Below are 17,116 nucleotides of genomic sequence, written 5' to 3'. Positions count from 1 at the left end.
CAATGGTTGTTAAAACCGCTCACTGGGGTCAGCGCTCTCCCTGCCCCACCAGTCTTCCACTGCTTTCTGTTGAACTGGGCAGTTTCCAAGTGGTTTGAGTGACAGCCATGAGCCGCTGGTCCAGAAGCATCTTGCTGGTGGTGTCTTGGCAGAACACTGTTGCCCAATACTAACAGGGACAGTTTAACCATGTGGAAGAGACCTCAGAGATATTCCCATCCAGTGCCCCCAATTTGCAGATGAAGAAACTGAGGCTTTGAGAGGCCAACTGTCTGTCCACAGTCACATACCCAGTCAAGGGCACAGCCAGGACTGGCACGCAGACCTGCTGACTTCCGCCCTCCCGTGGCACCCTCTGGTGACCCATTCCAACAGTGAGCAGTTTTCCTTCCCTTGCTCAGAGGAAAGCTTGCTTTCTAAAGAGCTGACCACGTTCCCGGCAGGAGCTTCCCGGAGGACTTGCAGCACTCTGGCTCCTGCAGACCCCTGGCTAAGTATAACCAGGCCCTGTTGACCCAGACTCATCTCCTGATTTCTTCTGGACAGCAATGCATGTGGATTTGTTGTTCTCTAGACCTGAATCAGGGAAGTGTGTCCCTCCAGACCCCTTCCAGACCACGCCCCGTGGCCCAGGATCCGGCGTCACTTTGCAAGCTTTGCAAGATCCCAGCCCCATTTGTGTGGCCGGCAGGTGCCCTGGCAGAGAGCAGACCTCCGTCGGCTGGATCCACACTGCTCCTCTCCGGGGCTGCATTTCTCATAGCCTCCAACTCCCCTGGGAGCCACGGTTTTTTCATTTCTTGCATAATCTGATTTTTGCCCCTTTAGATGAAAATTCTGTTCCTCAGGATTACCCCACTTTCTACCTTAAAGCTTCTGCGAAAGCAAACACCCTAACAAACAGACAGAGGGAAAGGATGGGGTTCAGGTCCTGAACAAATCTCAGTAGCCCTCCAGGCAACCCCTCCCAGGGGAGGGAACCTGGAGCTTCAAAGGGCCCCTCCTGGGACTGAGCGACCAGGAAGCCGCTGTGTTCCGCGAGGCTCAGCACAGCGCCACCAACTGGGAAGAGGAGGGCAGGACACCTGGACCCCATTCGTTAATTCCGGGCAGTGGTTCTCAGCTGGGATCACCCAGGAACTTCATAAAAAATTCATGGCTGGGTCCCACTCCCACAGACACTGACCATCAGAGGAAATGGACCCGTCCCTAAATGGTGGGCAGAGAGACTGGGAGACAGAAGTCCACCTTCCCAGGAGCAAATGACAGAGATGGTCAGAGGTCCCAGAGGACCCAAATCCTGGGAAAACACTCCAAACAGCCCCCATCTGGCACCTTGAGGACACTTGCACCCACCCACTATGCTCTGCTGAGGATAACAGTCACTAAAGGGCTCCTCAGCTTCATGGCAGGAAAGAACAGTCAAGCCCCACCACCCCAGCTACATTTCCCAGGTACTCTATTTCCAAGAAGGCATCCCCCAGACCTGCAAATCAGCAGTGTCCCGTCCCTGCCCCCTCTCACGACTGAAAGGGAATCAGACAGCAAAGAAGGCTCTCCTCCCTCCTCCTGTGGTCCCAGGGAGCTCCAACTTGTCCAGCACATTGGCCCTTCCATCATGGAGGCAGCGAGACTGAGCGAGCAGGCCCTGGGCTCTGAGTCCTGATCCTGGCCCTGCCCCTAACTCGGGCCATTTACCTCTCCTCCATGGGCCTCAGTTCCTTCCTCTGTAGAACAGGGAGGGATAAGGGGCCCAGCCGTGCTTCCCCAATGGGCAAATATAAGGATTGAACAAGGGGCGGTGCTCAAAATGGCACCTCCACATCCATCAGGGAAACGTGGACAGAGGGAGGGAGCGCTCTGAGGGGAGGGGAGGCGAAGGGACTCAGGTATATTAGTCATCCCCAAAACTGAAGTCATTTCTCCCCGCCTCATATGCAGTAGGAACCATAGTAAGATGCGCAGAATCAGAAGTCAGACCCAGATTCAAAATCTGCAGCTCGCTTACATGTGTGACCTTGGACAAACCTGCAAACCTCTCTCAGCCTCCGTTTCCTCATCTGTAAAGCTAGGCCACCACACTGTTCTCACAGGCTCTTAGGAGGCCTGAATTGAATAAGACAATGCACGAGAAGTGCCTGGTACCCAGCGGGCACTCAAGGAATGGCAGCTTCTGAGGCCCCCGCCACCCCCTGCTCCAACCTGGTGGTCTCCTGCAGGTCAGGGGGGCAGCTGTCCTGGCCATGGGCATCTGGACCCTGGTGGAGAGGAGCAGCTACCTCAGCATCCTGGCCTCCAGCACCTTCACCGCCTCCGCCTGCATCCTCATCTGAGCAGGTACTCTCGTCATGGTGACCGGCTTCCTGGGCAACAGCACCATCTTCTAGGAGCAGAAGGGCTGCCTCTCCATGCTCTGCAGGGAGGGGGACCCTGCACTACCACCCTATTTCCCAGTGAGGTCCCCAGCAAGGAAGAAGGGCTCCAGTCCTGGAGTGGGAAGCAGCTGAGGCCATGGGACAGCCAGAGAGGGGGTGGCTGCTCGCCAGCCTGGTGTTCTCCAGGATCTTAGGACACAGGCCAGGAGGCCAGCCTCGGCAGCTGCAGTAGTAACTCCCTCTCATCTGTCTCTCCTCCTCCCTCTCCTCCTCCTCTGCCCCTTCCTTCTTCTCCCTCCTCTCCTTCCCCTTCTCCCTTCCCTTCCCCTTCCTCTCCTCCTTCTCCCTTTTCCTCTGCCTTCTCTTCCTCCTCCTCCTCCTCCTCTTTTTTCCCCTCGTCCTCCTCTCCCTCTCTTTCATCCTTTCTCTTCCTGTTTCCCTTCCTGCTCCTTCCAGATTTTATCATGGCAATTTTCAAAGATATGCAAAAATTTTAAAAAGTGCTTTAATGAACCTCCATCTTCCCATCACCCAGGGCTCAACAGTTACCACTTCATAGTCCATCTCCATTCGCTGGCCTGCACCCTCCCCTCCATCCCTCCCTCTCCCCACCCCAGGATGGTTTTGAAGCAATCCCAGATATCAAATCATCTGTCAATATGTCAGCATATTTCTGAAAGAGCAACAAACTTTTTAAAACATTTAAAAAACAAATATTTCAGTATGTACCTCTAAAACTTAAGGATCCTCTTTTAGAAAACATAGTAACATTACCATTATCATACCTAAAAACTATTAACAGTTGATTCCTTAATATCACGAAATAACCAGGCAGTTTCAGCTCGCCCCAACTGACCCATAAACTGTTCTTTTTAAAAAAGTTTTTGGGGTCGGAATCTAAATTACGTCCATGTGTTAAAATCAGTTAATTGGTCTCCTAAGTCTCCTTTAGCCTCTAAGTTCCACCATCAATCTCTCTCTCTCCTTTTTTCTCCTCTTGCAATGTATGTGCTGAGGAACCAGGTCATTTGTCCTATCATGTTTCTCCCAGTCTGGATTTTCTGATGACACCCCCGTGATGTTGTCTAACATGCCCACCTGGAGGTTAGATCTAGAGGCCTGATCAGATCCCACTGATCTGAGTGTTTGGAGAGAGCCTGGTGCATGGCTGGTGTTACAGGCACCAGAGCCTCCTTGACAGCCTTCTTCCTGGGAAGCTCCGCAGCTGCCCAGTGTCAGGAGGGGAGGCTGGGGTGGAATGTGCAGGACCAGAGGCCTGGAGCCCAGCTCAGGACTCAGGCAGACCCCAACTCCCTAACTTCCATGCCCTTTTGGCAGAGGCAAGCTCCCTGCTGCCTGGGGCCTCTCTTCACCCCACAGCCCCTCCCAAGGGTCAAAGCCTAGTGTGTGGGAAGAGAAGAAGAGGACAGATGAGGCTGAAAAATGTCCAGACCAGCAAGGAAGTGTGAGGGGCAGAACCAGCCCAAGTCTCAAAGAGAAATCAGGCCGAGCCTGAAAGGAATCGGGCAGCGGGAAGAAGCCTCAAAGGCCCCCGTGTTCCTTCTCCGGCTTCCCGGGTTCCACCACAGACTTTGCAGCCTCTGCTTTTGCACAGTGACCCACGGAGCCAGTGGCAGAGGAAAGGTGCTGCGAAAGCCCGTGGACCGTCCCCTGCTGCCTCTCACCAGCAGCGACCTAGTTTCCAGCTGTGGATATGAAGCGCCTGTGTACCGGCCTGCAGGACGGCCCTCCCGTTTGGAAGAGAGGGAGAGCCTACAGCCAGGGCGCTGGGAGAGTGGATGTGATAGGCCTGCAGGGTGAAGGCCCCAGGGCATGGGCTTTGAGCTCTTTTCCAGCACTGGGGACTGGTGTGCCAGAGGCCAGCCATACCCCCACCCAGCCCTCCGGCCTGGGGCCTATCGTGAGGATTTCCAGCATCCTGGGCAATGCGGTCGCTCAGCTGAGGTCCCCGAGAGCCGAGTGGCACATCCTAGACCTGACCAACGTAGCTGGATGGAGGCATGTGGCGGGACAGTGAACCGGGCATGTACCATGGCCTGGGGTGGAGACACTCTCTCTGTGCAGCACCGACCAGCCCTTAGGGGGCCTGAGGCTTGCGGGACCAGTGCTGTTGGGCCCAGAGAGAGAACCCCTTTCCTCTGCAGTGTTGGCGAGCCCACTGTGTCCTGTCTGTCTCCGTGCCCCTCAGCAGGCTTGGCCTTCAGCTTGGCCTCAGGCTTCAGGCCAAGCTTCTGCCCCTCACACCTGGAGGTCTGCCCACAGGCAGGCGGCCAAGCCGCGTGGTCTCCGCTGCCTCCTTCCTTCCACCAGGTCATCTTGTTGAGGGAGGACAGGACTCACCTCTGGACAGCACAAGAGGGAAGGCAGCAGCCCTCACCTGGAGCCTTCCTTCTGACCCAGATCCTTGGTTCTGAGGAGCCCTTAAAGGCCAGTAGTCCCTGCAGCATGGGGCAACAGCCCCCTGCATTCCTCCTGGGGCCTGATTAGAACACAAATGGCCACTGTTCACCGAAAGCCACCTACCTCTGTCCTTACTATAGCAACCTGCAAAGTCCCGGTAATCTGAACTCTCTGCCAAGCACCATTCTCAACACTCACACATGTCAACTCGGTCCTCTCTGTGCCCCAAAGAGCAGCTTATTCTTACTATGTGCATTGACAGGGGAGGAAACGGAGGGCAGGGGCAGGGAAGTGATTTGTCCAGAACCATACTGTGTGTGTGATTATTTTAGGCAATGGTCAATCGGGGGCAGCCGCAAGAGGGGGCACAGGAGAGGCGCAGGACAACAGATGTTCCCAGACTCACAGGCCCCACAGAGTCACTGCACACTCTGCTGGGAGGGGTCGCATGGGAGGAGCACCCAAGGCCCAGGCTCCACCAAGCAGGTGGGGGGCAGAGAGCGGGTGAGGCTTTTTTATCGGGGATCAGAGTGAAGCACACCAAAAGCAGACACGAGGGAATTCCACCAGTGCATTTGAATGTTACTAGGTCACAGTCAGGGGAACTTGTGGCACGGCCAGCCCCGTGACAATAGTGCACTGGGTCACCCAGGCAGGTGCACACAACCTGTGTCTGGGGATGTGGAGGCAGCAGGAAAATGTGAAGTTTTCAAATGTGCGATACACATTGCTGGTGAGTGGCATGTGGTCTAGCTCCAAGCCCATGCTCTGACTCACCATGACCCACCACACTCCACTGCATCCAAAGAGGTAGTATTCACCCCTGCTTTACAGATGAGGAGGCCAGGCTGAGACGTGCAGGAAGTAAGGGCCGGAGCTGGACTGGGAATTGCAGTCTGTTGGAATTGCCTCCAAGAGTCTGCTTCTCCTGGGGGCCAAGGCTGAAGGAAGGCAGAGGGACAGGAAGCTGAGCGGGGCAGGGATGAATGTGTGCAGGGCACACCCTGCCGTCCATCTATGGGTAGGTCTGTGTGGAGCCGTGGCTCTTGGAGATCTGGCTGATTACAAGAGAGGGCTCTGTGCAGGACCCAGCCCAGACCACTAGGGCAGGAGACCAGGGGTGTCATGGTGAGACCCTAGACGCCTTGGGCATCCCAGTGCCTCCTTGCTCCCATTATATAAGAAAAGAACAGCATACCTGGGTTAAAGCATATTTGGTTTGGAAGGGAACTTGAAGGTCACAAGGTCCAATCCTCCATCCAAAGGTTCCAGGCTGAAGGGCACTGGCTGGGTGAGAGTATGGGCTACCTAGGCATTAATGGAGACACTCAGAATTATTGGCTTTTTGGGAGAACAGTCTAATCTTAAGAGCTCTTCCCAGAAAAGCCTTAGGTTTAGCACCTGACCACACTCTGCTCTCCAAGCCACTGATCACAGCCTCCTCTTCCACACTCTGTCTTACACAATCCATTTGCAAGATCTGTCCAGCCATTCAGGCTGACCCATGAAGAATGGATGTCTCTAGCCTCCCCACACACAATCTGACTGTCACTTAGTCTGGATGGCCTGCCCAGAGGGGACCAAGCCCTGAGCCCAGGGCTGTGCAAGAGAGATGTGGAGACTTAGTAAAGATCAGGGTCCTGTGCTTGCCTAAACGCTTGATGGGCACCTCTTGACCCACCTTTCTGAGCTTCAAGGAGTCAACAAACAGAGCCTTGTCATCTCTCCGGGGCTTGAGGCAGGGCTGGGGCAAAGTGGCTATTGGACAGGCTGGCATGAGACAATGTCCTTCTTCTCAGCTCTACTTTACTCACTTCTGTGGAGACCTGCCTGTGTTCATTCTCATCCCACATAGAACCGGGGATCTTTCTGGCTCAAGTCACTAAACAGACACATCAGGGAGGCAACAGCTTGAAATTGAAAGCAGAAAAAAGTGTGCATGTACACAAACATGTACAAGCATGAATGTGTGTGCGCACATACATGCATGCACACCTGCACATGCACACACCTGCACGTGCGTGCATGCACACTTGGCCACCAGTTCAGGACTGCAAGGACAGGCATCTCTGCCAGGGGGCTAGCAAACAGCAAACCCCACGGCCTAGAATCTGCTTTTGCTTTCTTGACTTTTCCTGCCCTGGTCTGAAAGAACCAATGACAGAACTGGCTCAGGGACCGAGCATGGGGTGAAGCAGAAGATCTGAGTAACCCATATCCTGGCCCACCAGCCCCAGAATTATTGAGCATTTGATTGTTTAACCAAAAAGATGGCTGCAGAACCTTTCTTGGGCTAACACAAGTAGGAATTTTTAAACCCATTTAGAGTCCAGCGTGTAGTTAAGGCAGCATAAACGCGTTGTGTGTTTCTTGGCGGTTCCTTCCTGGTTTCATTTCTTTTTTCCTCTCCATGTCCAACTTCCTTTTGAAATCTTGAATCAGCTGAGGGCTGAAGGAAGCCCCAAGGGGGAAGCACAATGAGTCTAGCACTAGACAAAGTGGTCCCCGAAGAGGAGAGGGAAGGATGGAAGACCAGGCCTCGAATGAAGTGCATCCACCTTGGATCAGGAGGCAGCGGGAGGCAGACATGGGAGTTCCCAGGGAGCTACCCAGAGAGGGGCCGTCCAGCTCCCACATGGGCACGTCATCTGTCCCGGCCCAAACCTTCCTCCAAGTACATCTGCAGCCCCCCAAAATCACTTTCTCAAGAAGGAAATGCTCGTCAGGGACGGGAATAGCAAGTCTTTGCTGGTGCTGAGATGATGATCAGCTTGGCATCAGAAATCTGCAGAGAGGGGAAGGGAATGGGGTTTAAATTATTTACACCAGACCTTCTCTTTCAGCAAAGACTGCATGAGAGAGACAGATAATTCAGGCCATCTGGACCCGAGGCCGATGACCAGGACAGATGCCACCTAGATCAAAAGAGGAAGATATTTTTAGAGTTTTGAATGTGGGCTCTGAAAACTTTTATATCTTAAGCCAAATGAAGATCATGATGGATGGTTCAGACTTAACTGGGTCTTTATCAGGGGATGGATTAAAAAGTAAGAAGTCCTAGAAACTAATTTCTGAAAATGAGGGGAGCCAGAATTGCAACACTTCCATCAAATATGCCGAGGCTTGGTCAGCCAGGGCAATGGGGTCCAGGATCAAAGATAATATCTGGGCTCAGGCTGAAAAGCTGGTTTTCATGGAGCTTGCCCAGCTTGCTCTGGGGCCTCAGGTAAGTCACTGCTTTCTGCTTTGCCACTTTGGCATTGCCATTTTATCTGGGACGAGGTGCGAGGATAAGGAGGAAGTATTTTCAGGTCTTAGGAAACGAGTCACCACATTATATAAAGATTGTAAAAATGTGGCTCTGGTGAACATTCTCATCACCATCACCATGGCCAAGCTCCTTTGAGAAGAGACCTACATAAGTAAGAGTTATTCTTGGGCCCACTGCCCCCAGACCCCCACAGCCTTGGCTGGGCCACATCCTCTAAAGAAGCTGGGACTGGTGGGAAGTTCGGGGGAACCTGGGTCCCTGGACCCGGGAACTGGACTGCATCCTCCCCTCATTTCTCACCCACATGTTCCTTTCTGTTGCTCCACCAGCCACCCAGCCCCACGGTGGGCCTTGCCTCGTCTGTTATGCGGTATTTTCATCTTTGGTCAGATGACAGCCCCCATGCTCCAAAAATTCTCCTGCAGCCAGGGCTTGGAGAATCCCGACCCCTCTCTGGCATGAACCTCTCCTCATCCAGGGTGGCTTGTGTGGTAGAGCCAGGGGAATGGAGAAGATGACCTCTGAAGCCTGAAGGCTCTTTGGGAAGCAGGACACAAACATCCTGAAGAGCCGGCCTTGAGCTGGCTGCACAAGAGACTCATAGACTCTGCGTCAACATCCACCTCTCCAGGCTGCAGTGCGTGTACCTGTTCACCACCACCTCTAGCAGCACTGTCGCAGCGGAGCAGTTCTTACAGCCAATGAGCTTCCACACCACCTCCCTGCAGTTCTCTGCAACCGAGGCTCCATCCTGCACTGATGGGCTGCCTGACACGTTGGCCTCAACAAGCATTTCCAGCACATTCTCAGCTTTCCTGCTCTGCTGGGCAAAACGCAGGGTGAGAAGGGGAGAGGAAGAACGGGACTGTGGCCCAGTTCTAGGCTTGGAGTCTAGCGAGGAACACCAGGTGCCTGCATTAAAAGGTAAAGGACCGTGCAGGTGGTTTGAATTTGTGTTTGGATTTGGTCAGAGGCTCTGACCTCTCTGGGCCTCAGGACTTTTCCTTAACCTTTAGGCTGCCCTGTTCTTGGTATCTCCTCACTCTTGTTCTTGGTAGCCTTCCCTACCCCCCATAGCCACTTTTGTCCTAGAACGAATTACCACTGCTAGGGACACACCACTAGTCCTGCCCTGGGGCCCTTGCCACAGCTCTTATCCCACCTTCACCACCTGCACAGTCCCTTCTGTCCACCTGTGTGCACAGGTATCTGCAGACTGCACCATCTCTGTCCAAAGCCTGTGAGAAGACAGCCATGGGAATGTCTAGTGCTTTCCAGGGGGGGCTGGGAAGAAGTGGCAATTGGTCACCTCCCTATACCTGAATCCACTGAGCATCCTCTGAGTCCCCTGCTCTGTGTCTCCCCATGGGGCACCTGACCCCCATCCCCCCAGCCTGCTGGCCAGGCCCTGCTGCCCTCTCTGGGTGCTGCCCTGACTCAGCCCATTCCAACTAAGTTCTTAATAGTCCCAGCTTGAAGCTCAGTGGACGCCTGTCTTGGGCGTGTAGTTCTGGAATTCTGTTCTCCTTCCAGGCCCGCCCCCCACCACACAAATACACACACACACACACACACACACACACACACACACACGTGTTCCTCTTAGACCCCAACATTTGGGCTGGCGCTTTGGATGGCCTCAGCCACATTTTCTCTTTTTTTCCTATTTTATTTTTTGAGAAACAGGTCTTGCTATATTGTCCAGGCTGGTCTCGAACTCCTGGGCTCAAGCAGCTCTCCTGCCTCAGCTCCAAGTTGCTGGGCTTACAGGTGTGAGCAAGTGCAACTGCTCAGCTGCATTTCCTTGATGTGCTTGTAGAATACCTCCTGCTTCCCCAGCATCCAGTTTGCTCCCTCCCTGCCTCTTCCAACTTACCCTCACTCCATCTCATCTACAGCTCTCCTTACCCCAGCCCTGGTCCTCTTCTCTGCTCCCAGCCCCCCGGGTCAGGAATGTATGTTAGTATCAGAAACTGGCCAGAGCTCATCCTCTTGTCCTCACTGTAGAGCTGCTCCCAGTGGAATGGCTGAGTCCCAACCTCCGCCATAGCTGCGGCTGGATAGCCCAGGGTGTGAGCCCTGGGCTGGGGCCAGGAGGGGTAGAGGTCACCTTCAGCCTTCCGACAATGACATCTTGTTACAGGAATGGCTTGAGGCTTCCAAATTCACATCCTCTGGTTTGCACAAACAGGCCAGGCAGCTGCACCTCTGAGCTGCCTCCAGTCCATGGTTAATTGCCAGAAAATAATTCGCCCTGAGGTCATTGCCATTTAAACAGCTGGCTTCTTCTTTTCCTGTTTGGCCGGTCGTTCTGGGCTCCCTGGCCCTCCCTCCACCTGCTTCTGTGATCCTCTCACACACAGCCGGCTGGGAGCCTCAGGCTGGGCTCTTCTCCCTCCAGCTTAACTTGGCGACGTCTGGATCCTCGTGTTGTGTTGATGCGAGGCTGTTCTGGGAACAGGCTAGTCCCTCCACCTCGTCGCAACCTGCCTGGACACCGAGCCTCCACCATCAGGCTATCACTTGCAGGAAATTTTGCAAACCCTGTGTCTCTCTAATCATACAGGATGGTTGGAGAGACAAAAGAGGAATGAATGCTTCCACAAAGCTCCCTCTTTGTGGCAGAATCAGTCCAATGGAGAAATTGTGAAATTCCAGTTTTACAAAGTTCTTCAAACTTACCTCAAGGATGGCACCAGCTGAAGCTCAGTTGCCCTGTCTCTTATGCACCAGTGCATCTGCCCCAGAAACTCTTATCTGGGGCTCAGTTTGCCCCCATGTGGTATAAGTCCCTCCAAAGATTCCATTTCTAGTTACTCGTCTCAATGTCACAATGAGAAATATTTCTGCATATTTCCTGCAAAGCATCTCATTAAAGAAAGTATTGGTTTGATTTAGAAAATGCTATGCTGTTCCAGCTTCACTTTGGATCTATAGTTTTAGAAAGTATCCAACTCTGCTTCTAGTTTAAGCTGTTCTGTTAAAGAGTTAATGGAAAAAACCCCACTATGGTATGAGGAAGGGGGTGGGAATTAACGTTTGGGTCCCATTCTGTGCCTAAAACACTGGTTCCCTCTATGTTTTGAGCCTGCAATTGAATCGTTCTTATGGAAGGCAGATGCTAGAGGAGCTTTCTTTGGGATTCTCATTACCCGTTTCCATCAGACCAGGCCATTAGATGGTTGCTTCTAGAAGGATGGTGCAGCCCTGAGTCTGCAGGGGGCAGACCGGTCACAAAAGCCAGAGTGGAGCTGGGGGTCGGACTGGAGTTCATTGGGCAGGTTCAGTTCACACCCCAGTTCACACGGTCCACGAAGGCAGAACAAGGCACAGGTGAGAGCCAGGAGGGCAAGCAGGGATCCAAGTGCACACAGTCCAGGGAGCAAGACAAGCAGAGAGGCCTGGAGCCAGAAGGAGGCTCGGAAACAAGGATGCCAGCAGTGAGCTCACAGGTCAGAAGCTTCTGGCCCAAGGCTTTACGGAGGCCATGCCTGAGCTGAATATTGGTGGCTGAGCAGCCAATAAATGGAACACAGATGGGGCCAGGGCAGGGAATTCCAGGCAGGAGGAACAGCCAGAGAGCAAAGGCAGGGAGGCTGGAGGCTTTGCTGTGTGAGGATCTGTGTACACACAGGGAATGCTTCACAGGCTGTAGAGACAGTGACTAGCTTCTGAGATCAGAGTAGGCTGGGCTGAGTAAAGGGAAGGGTGGAGGGGGCAGAGACCCACATTACAGCCCATGGCCCTGAACCCAGGACAAGCCACGGGGGTGGAGGAGCAGGCAGGAGATGCTCCACCACTGCTGGCAAGGAGCAGGGCAGCCTGCCCAAGGGGGTACTGCCTGGAGCATCACTGACTTACCCCATCTGCTGGCAAGGATACAGAAGCTCAGCCCACAGGGCCACCATGGATGGCCCTAAAGGTTGTGTCCTATGCAAGGGGACCACAGAAGGCTGGTGCCCTGGACAGTTGGCAAGAGGCTGAGCGCAGGGCAGTGAGGGATGCTCGTGTGCCTGGGGAAATCTTCCCTGGGCTTCCCTTTTTTTCTCCATCTTCACCCTCTCATTCCTCACCCCTCCTGACACCCTGTCCCTTGGGGAAGCACATAACACCCCTGTGTCCACCTGAACCATACCAGCCCTAACGTGCTGAATCCCCGCTAAATGAGCCCAGTGCTCATCCATCCATCTGCGCATCTGCTGTTCGGTGGGGAAAGTAGCACGTAGCAGGTCCGAGCTCAGGCTCTGTAGCCAGAATTCCTGGGTTCCATGCCTCACCCAGCCACGTATTTGCTGTGTGACCTCAGGCAAGCTACTTAGCTTCTCCACGCACGTGTGCTCATCTAGAAAACGAGGCTGATGCTCGTGCCCACGTGGCAATGTGATGAGTAATGCTAGTACTCATCTCTGAGGGTGGATGGGAGAGACACGCAAAGTGCTTGCGAGGGGGCCGGCACCTGGGAGCACTCATACATGTTGGCTGTCACTGTCATGGAGCACCACCGTGTGCCAGGCTCTGCTTGGTGCTCCTGGGCTGCTCACATGAGCAAGGCGCTGACTCTGCCAAGGAAGGGTGCTTTTTTTTTCTTTTGGAGAAAGAAAAGGGATGCTTTCTGCTGCTCCCGCCCTGAAAACACTGCGTGCCCCTCTGCTCTTCTCCTACTAGGCTTGAGAAGCAAGACCAGCACACCCTGAGTTGGGGTGTTGCCTCCTAAGCCACTGGCCAGCAATTCTGGGGGGGTGGGGGCGCTGAAGAGAATGCGGGGCTCTGCTGGTGCAGCATGGACCCTCCTTGGTCTGGTGAGCTGGGAGAAGCAGGACAGCATGGGGTCCAGTGATACTAACTGTGTGGAAATATAACTCCTCCAAATTACAGGGCACCTGAGAATTTCTTACTGACTTTTGTTTAATAATTCAAAAACACATCAAATCAAACTTAATCAAGGCAAAAGCTGTCTCTGGAGCCTTCTTCGTGCTTCCTAGAGTCAAGCTCTTACAGAATCACAGCAGCACCCCCCTCCCCAGCTCACGAAGGAAGCTGGAGGACTCCACAGCTGCTTCAGGAAACAGACTGTCCCCAGGGAACCCTTCAGAGTTCTTGGGACCAGACAGTATGTACCTGGACTCCTGGAATTCCCTCTCCAGCCTCCAGGTCCCTTGAGGATGTGAGCTGGAGCAGTACGGGCTTCCCTGATCCTTCCTGTGTCCAGGTGAGCAGCCTCCTGCCACAGAGCTGCCCTCCCAGGCAGGCACAGCGCACAAGGCCGTGCATGCTTCTGTCCGTGTTCCGTTCCTGGCTCCTCGGATCTTCCATTTGTGCCTCCCGTAGTGTATAGGGGCACATAAACAAATCAAGTCCCAGCATCAGCTGTCAATGTGTGGCCCAGGGTTTCTCAACCTCGGCACTACCGACATTTGGGGCCTAATAATTCTTTGCTGCGGGGGACTGCCCCGTGCACTGTAGGGCGCTCAGCAGCATCCCTGGTCTCTACCCACTGGTAATACTCCTTCCCCAGCTAATGACAACAGCAAAAGTCTCCAGACATTGCCAAATGTCCCGAGGGCCAAATCCAGCCAGGTTGAGAAGCACTGGTATAAATTTAACTAAGGTAATTGTTCTATGGTACTCTCGGAAGTACCAGAAAAAGATGAAACTACTGCCCTCAGTGTGGGGCTGGCATGCTCCCACGGGTTCCTGCTGCCTCCCAGGTGTGCTTTGTAAGACAGCGCACGCCCACACCTTAATCAGGGGATGTTCACCAAGCATGCCTCTACATTGAGCGCCACACCAGGCACCGTGGAGGAGTGCGCTGGTCCCCATGCCCAGAAGCTCACAGTCATTCTGGGGGGACAGTGGTAACACCTGAAACAAAAGCAACTGATACAGGGCAGTGGGGGAAGTTGTGCCGTTCATCCAGTGGAGACCTACACCCAGGAATCATGCAGCAGGCATGGGGAGGGACACGGAGGCGGAACCCCGCCTAGCTGAGGAGAGAAGGGGCAAAGCAGAAAGTGCTGGTGTCAGGAGACAGCAGATGACACGCTGCAGGCATTGGAGGGCAGGGAGTAGCCATCGCTGCTACCTGGCATGGCTTATTGGAGCCATGACTGAGCTGAGCTGGGTATTGAAGGACAAGGAGGCACCGGCATTCCAGGCAGTTGGGGACGGGGAGAGCAAAGGCCTGAAGGCTAGATGCCTGGTCTGCATGAAAGGAGCTTCATAAAGCAACACGAGGGATGTTTCTCCGCTTTGCAGACAGCCAACATGTGCCGCGGGAGCCCTGAGTTGATTCCGATGCACGGAGGGAGCCAGGAAACACTGGGTAAATGCAGGGTAGCGGGGCAAAGGTGGATTTGCTGGCATCTGTGGTGTCACACAGCTAAAGGCCCAACAGCCCGGCCCACTGCCCAGGAGTTCTAGCCAGCCTCAGTGCAGGATCCAGATGAGCAGGACTCTTGGCCTGCTTCCTGGGGCTGTCCCACCAGGAGCTGTGACTCAGGGCCTCCCCCACCCAGGTGAGTCACACACCTGCAGCCCTCCCGCTGCGGAAGCTGCTGCCTGGAGCCAGCAGCTGGGGCCACCCAGCCTCAGTCCCTTGAAGCCCCAGGCCGTCCCCTCGCTCCCCTCCCAGGGGTCCTTACATGCTGGAGCCCCTTACTCGGGAGGCTGTCCCCACACCCCTCACCCCTGCCTAGCACTCGGCCCCCTCCTCCTCACCCCTCCAGCAGGTCGGTAGCCTGTGTGATGCCTCTGACCGGACTTTGCAGCACTGGCGGGTGCTAACAGCCCGCCATTAAACTTAAGCGGTGAGGTTGTCTCTCCCTTCCCATCCTCCCTGTTCCCTACCCTGTCTTAAATAGCAACCAGGGCAGGGACTCCCAGGGGAGCAGCGTGACGCTGCCACCTCTTCAGGACTATCTTCTGGGCCTGACTCCCAGCCCATGGTGGTAATAGAAGGAAGGTGGTGAGATGCCAGGATGCAGCCCTCCCTGCTGCCAGCGGCCTGGGTCTTCCCGTTCAGTTACAGACGCTGCAGCACCTCACTCCCTCTAGGTCCTGGGCGGCAGCAGGGAGTCGGCCTGTGCACCACAGTGGGAGGGGAGGGCAATTTGGAGCCAGCGGGAAAGGCACCCATGTCAGAGAGGAGCTGTGGGGCCCAGCAGTGCGGGGTTCTGGGAGAGCCCCTGGGTGCGGGTGGAGGCAGCCACACTCTGTCTGATGGGCCAGGCGGCTCCCAGGAGGGTGAGTGCTGGGCTGCACCAACCGCACCTGCCACTGGCTGACAAGGACCACACACCTCATGCTATGGGACCTCAAGTTCAGGGAAGTCAGGAGGCAGGGCAGACCACTGAAGCCTGTCCCTCCCACCACTTCCCTGTTGGGTGCCCCCATCCACTTGGGGTGGGCAGAACCGGCAGTACTGTCATCTTCCCCATCTGCTGATGAGGACAGGGAGGCACAGCCCACAGTCAGGGCCACCGTGGATGGCCCTAAACGTTGCGTCCTATACAAGGGGACCAGAGAAGGCTGAAATGCGGGCCACTCGACTCTTGCTGAGCCACATTTTTTCTCATTGGAGCACATTTTTCTAATTTACACCAAGGCACTAGCAGCCACCCGACTGGAGTCAGCAGATGGTGGAGACTGGACCCAAGGCCAGTTCATGGGCATCTCTGCCAGCCTCCCTTGGCATTCAGGCCCTACTTTTCAGGGGCTCCCCCAGCAGAGGAACCATCCACAAACCCTCGTCAGCCTCCTGCCTCAGCTTCCTGGGGATACCACTCAATACCACCCACAGACCCAGGCAAGCGGGGCCTTTGCCTGGGCCGCACTCAGCCCTCCTTCCTCCACACCTCTCCCCATGGAGTGGAAAGTCTGTGGGGCTGAGAGATGTCCCTTTGTGGAACCTGCGGCTCCCTTCCCCCACTTCTAGACCTCCTCCCAGGAACCCAGGAGCTTGGAATCCTCTGTCCATTCAGCCTATGCATGCAGCGTCTGCACAGGTGTCCTGGAGCTGACGGGACCCCTGGGACGTGCCCCTCTCACCTGTACCCACACAGCACCACACCCAGCTCTCTCCACGGGCTCGGCTAAGGGGCATCTCCCCCTGGGGGAGGGCGGACAGGAGGCCTTTCCTGGTGCAGCATAGAGCCTGGGGTAGAAAAGGAGTGAGGTAGGGACCTGCTTCATAGGCTTTACCTCAGGCCCTCAAGTGATGGGGGCAGGCCTGACACCGTTATTCCGAGACAGGAAACTCCCCCGCTATCCCCATTGTTGGCCAGCTCCAACGCTGGGAGACAACAAATACGGCGCAGTAAACTTGGAGCAGGGGGCGAGTAACTCGCTTCATTTAAAAGCCATATTCTTGGGCTGAGGCTCTTTCCCTGTATGAAGAAATGTCCCCTCTCCTTGTGTTCCTTAAGCCCTGCTCATACCAGGCTCCTTGCCGAATGGTGCAGGAGGTGATTGGATAAGCCCCATGGGCCCCTGCATTGGCCTTGCCTCTGAAACTGGCCACAGCCCCAGTCCATCCTAAGGAGCCCCCCACCCCCAACTGTCTCCCTCCACCCCACCCTCCTTTCCCTGCTGGGTGAGCCCTAGAGCGTCAGGTGTCACCCATAGCCTGGGCCTTCCCTAGAACCCAGCCATCCCAGTGACTACAGGCAGCTGCCCTGCTGTGGCCAGAGGGGTGGGCAGTGCCCAGGGGCAGCTCGGGGAGAGGTGCTCATGAGTGCGGCTGAACTCCCCCAGGGCAGGGCCAATTTCCATCAACAGTCCTCCCCCGTCTTCTCTCCTCCCTTCTCTTCCCTTGTTCCTGCCCAGTGCTCCTCGGTTGCCTGAACTTATCTGGCTTCATCCCCCTCTCCCTGCCCCCTCCAGCCCAAGTGGGCCTGACATGGGTTTCAGACCTGTTGGCTGCTGCAAGAACACACCAGGGTCAGGGTGGAGCAGGAGGTGGAAAGCCAGCTGGGAATGAGGAGGGTCACACCTTCCCCGCGTGTGTGCATGGCCAGGAAGCCAGGCAGTGGCTGCAGCGGGGCCATAAAGC

At 55.1% G+C, this 17,116-nt stretch overlaps 1 long non-coding RNA gene across 1 annotated transcript in view; it reads left to right on the top strand.

Annotated features, from left to right (window-relative positions):
• Positions 1 to 12,083, top strand: part of LOC129526050 (uncharacterized) — a 50,796-nt gene extending 38,713 nt beyond the window's left edge. The window contains exons 2-3 of the long non-coding RNA XR_008670639.2: positions 7,640 to 8,022; positions 8,397 to 12,083. This is a non-coding gene — a long non-coding RNA (uncharacterized lncRNA). The remainder of the gene's footprint in view (positions 1 to 7,639; positions 8,023 to 8,396) is intronic.
• The last annotated feature ends 5,033 nt before the right edge of the window (positions 12,084 to 17,116 follow it).

Source organism: Gorilla gorilla, chromosome 10 (assembly GCF_029281585.2).
Source record: "Gorilla gorilla gorilla isolate KB3781 chromosome 10, NHGRI_mGorGor1-v2.1_pri, whole genome shotgun sequence".
Taxonomy (NCBI): Eukaryota; Metazoa; Chordata; class Mammalia; order Primates; family Hominidae; genus Gorilla; species Gorilla gorilla.
Note: the sequence above shows the minus strand (reverse complement) of the source record. Positions and strands in the feature narration are given on the sequence as shown.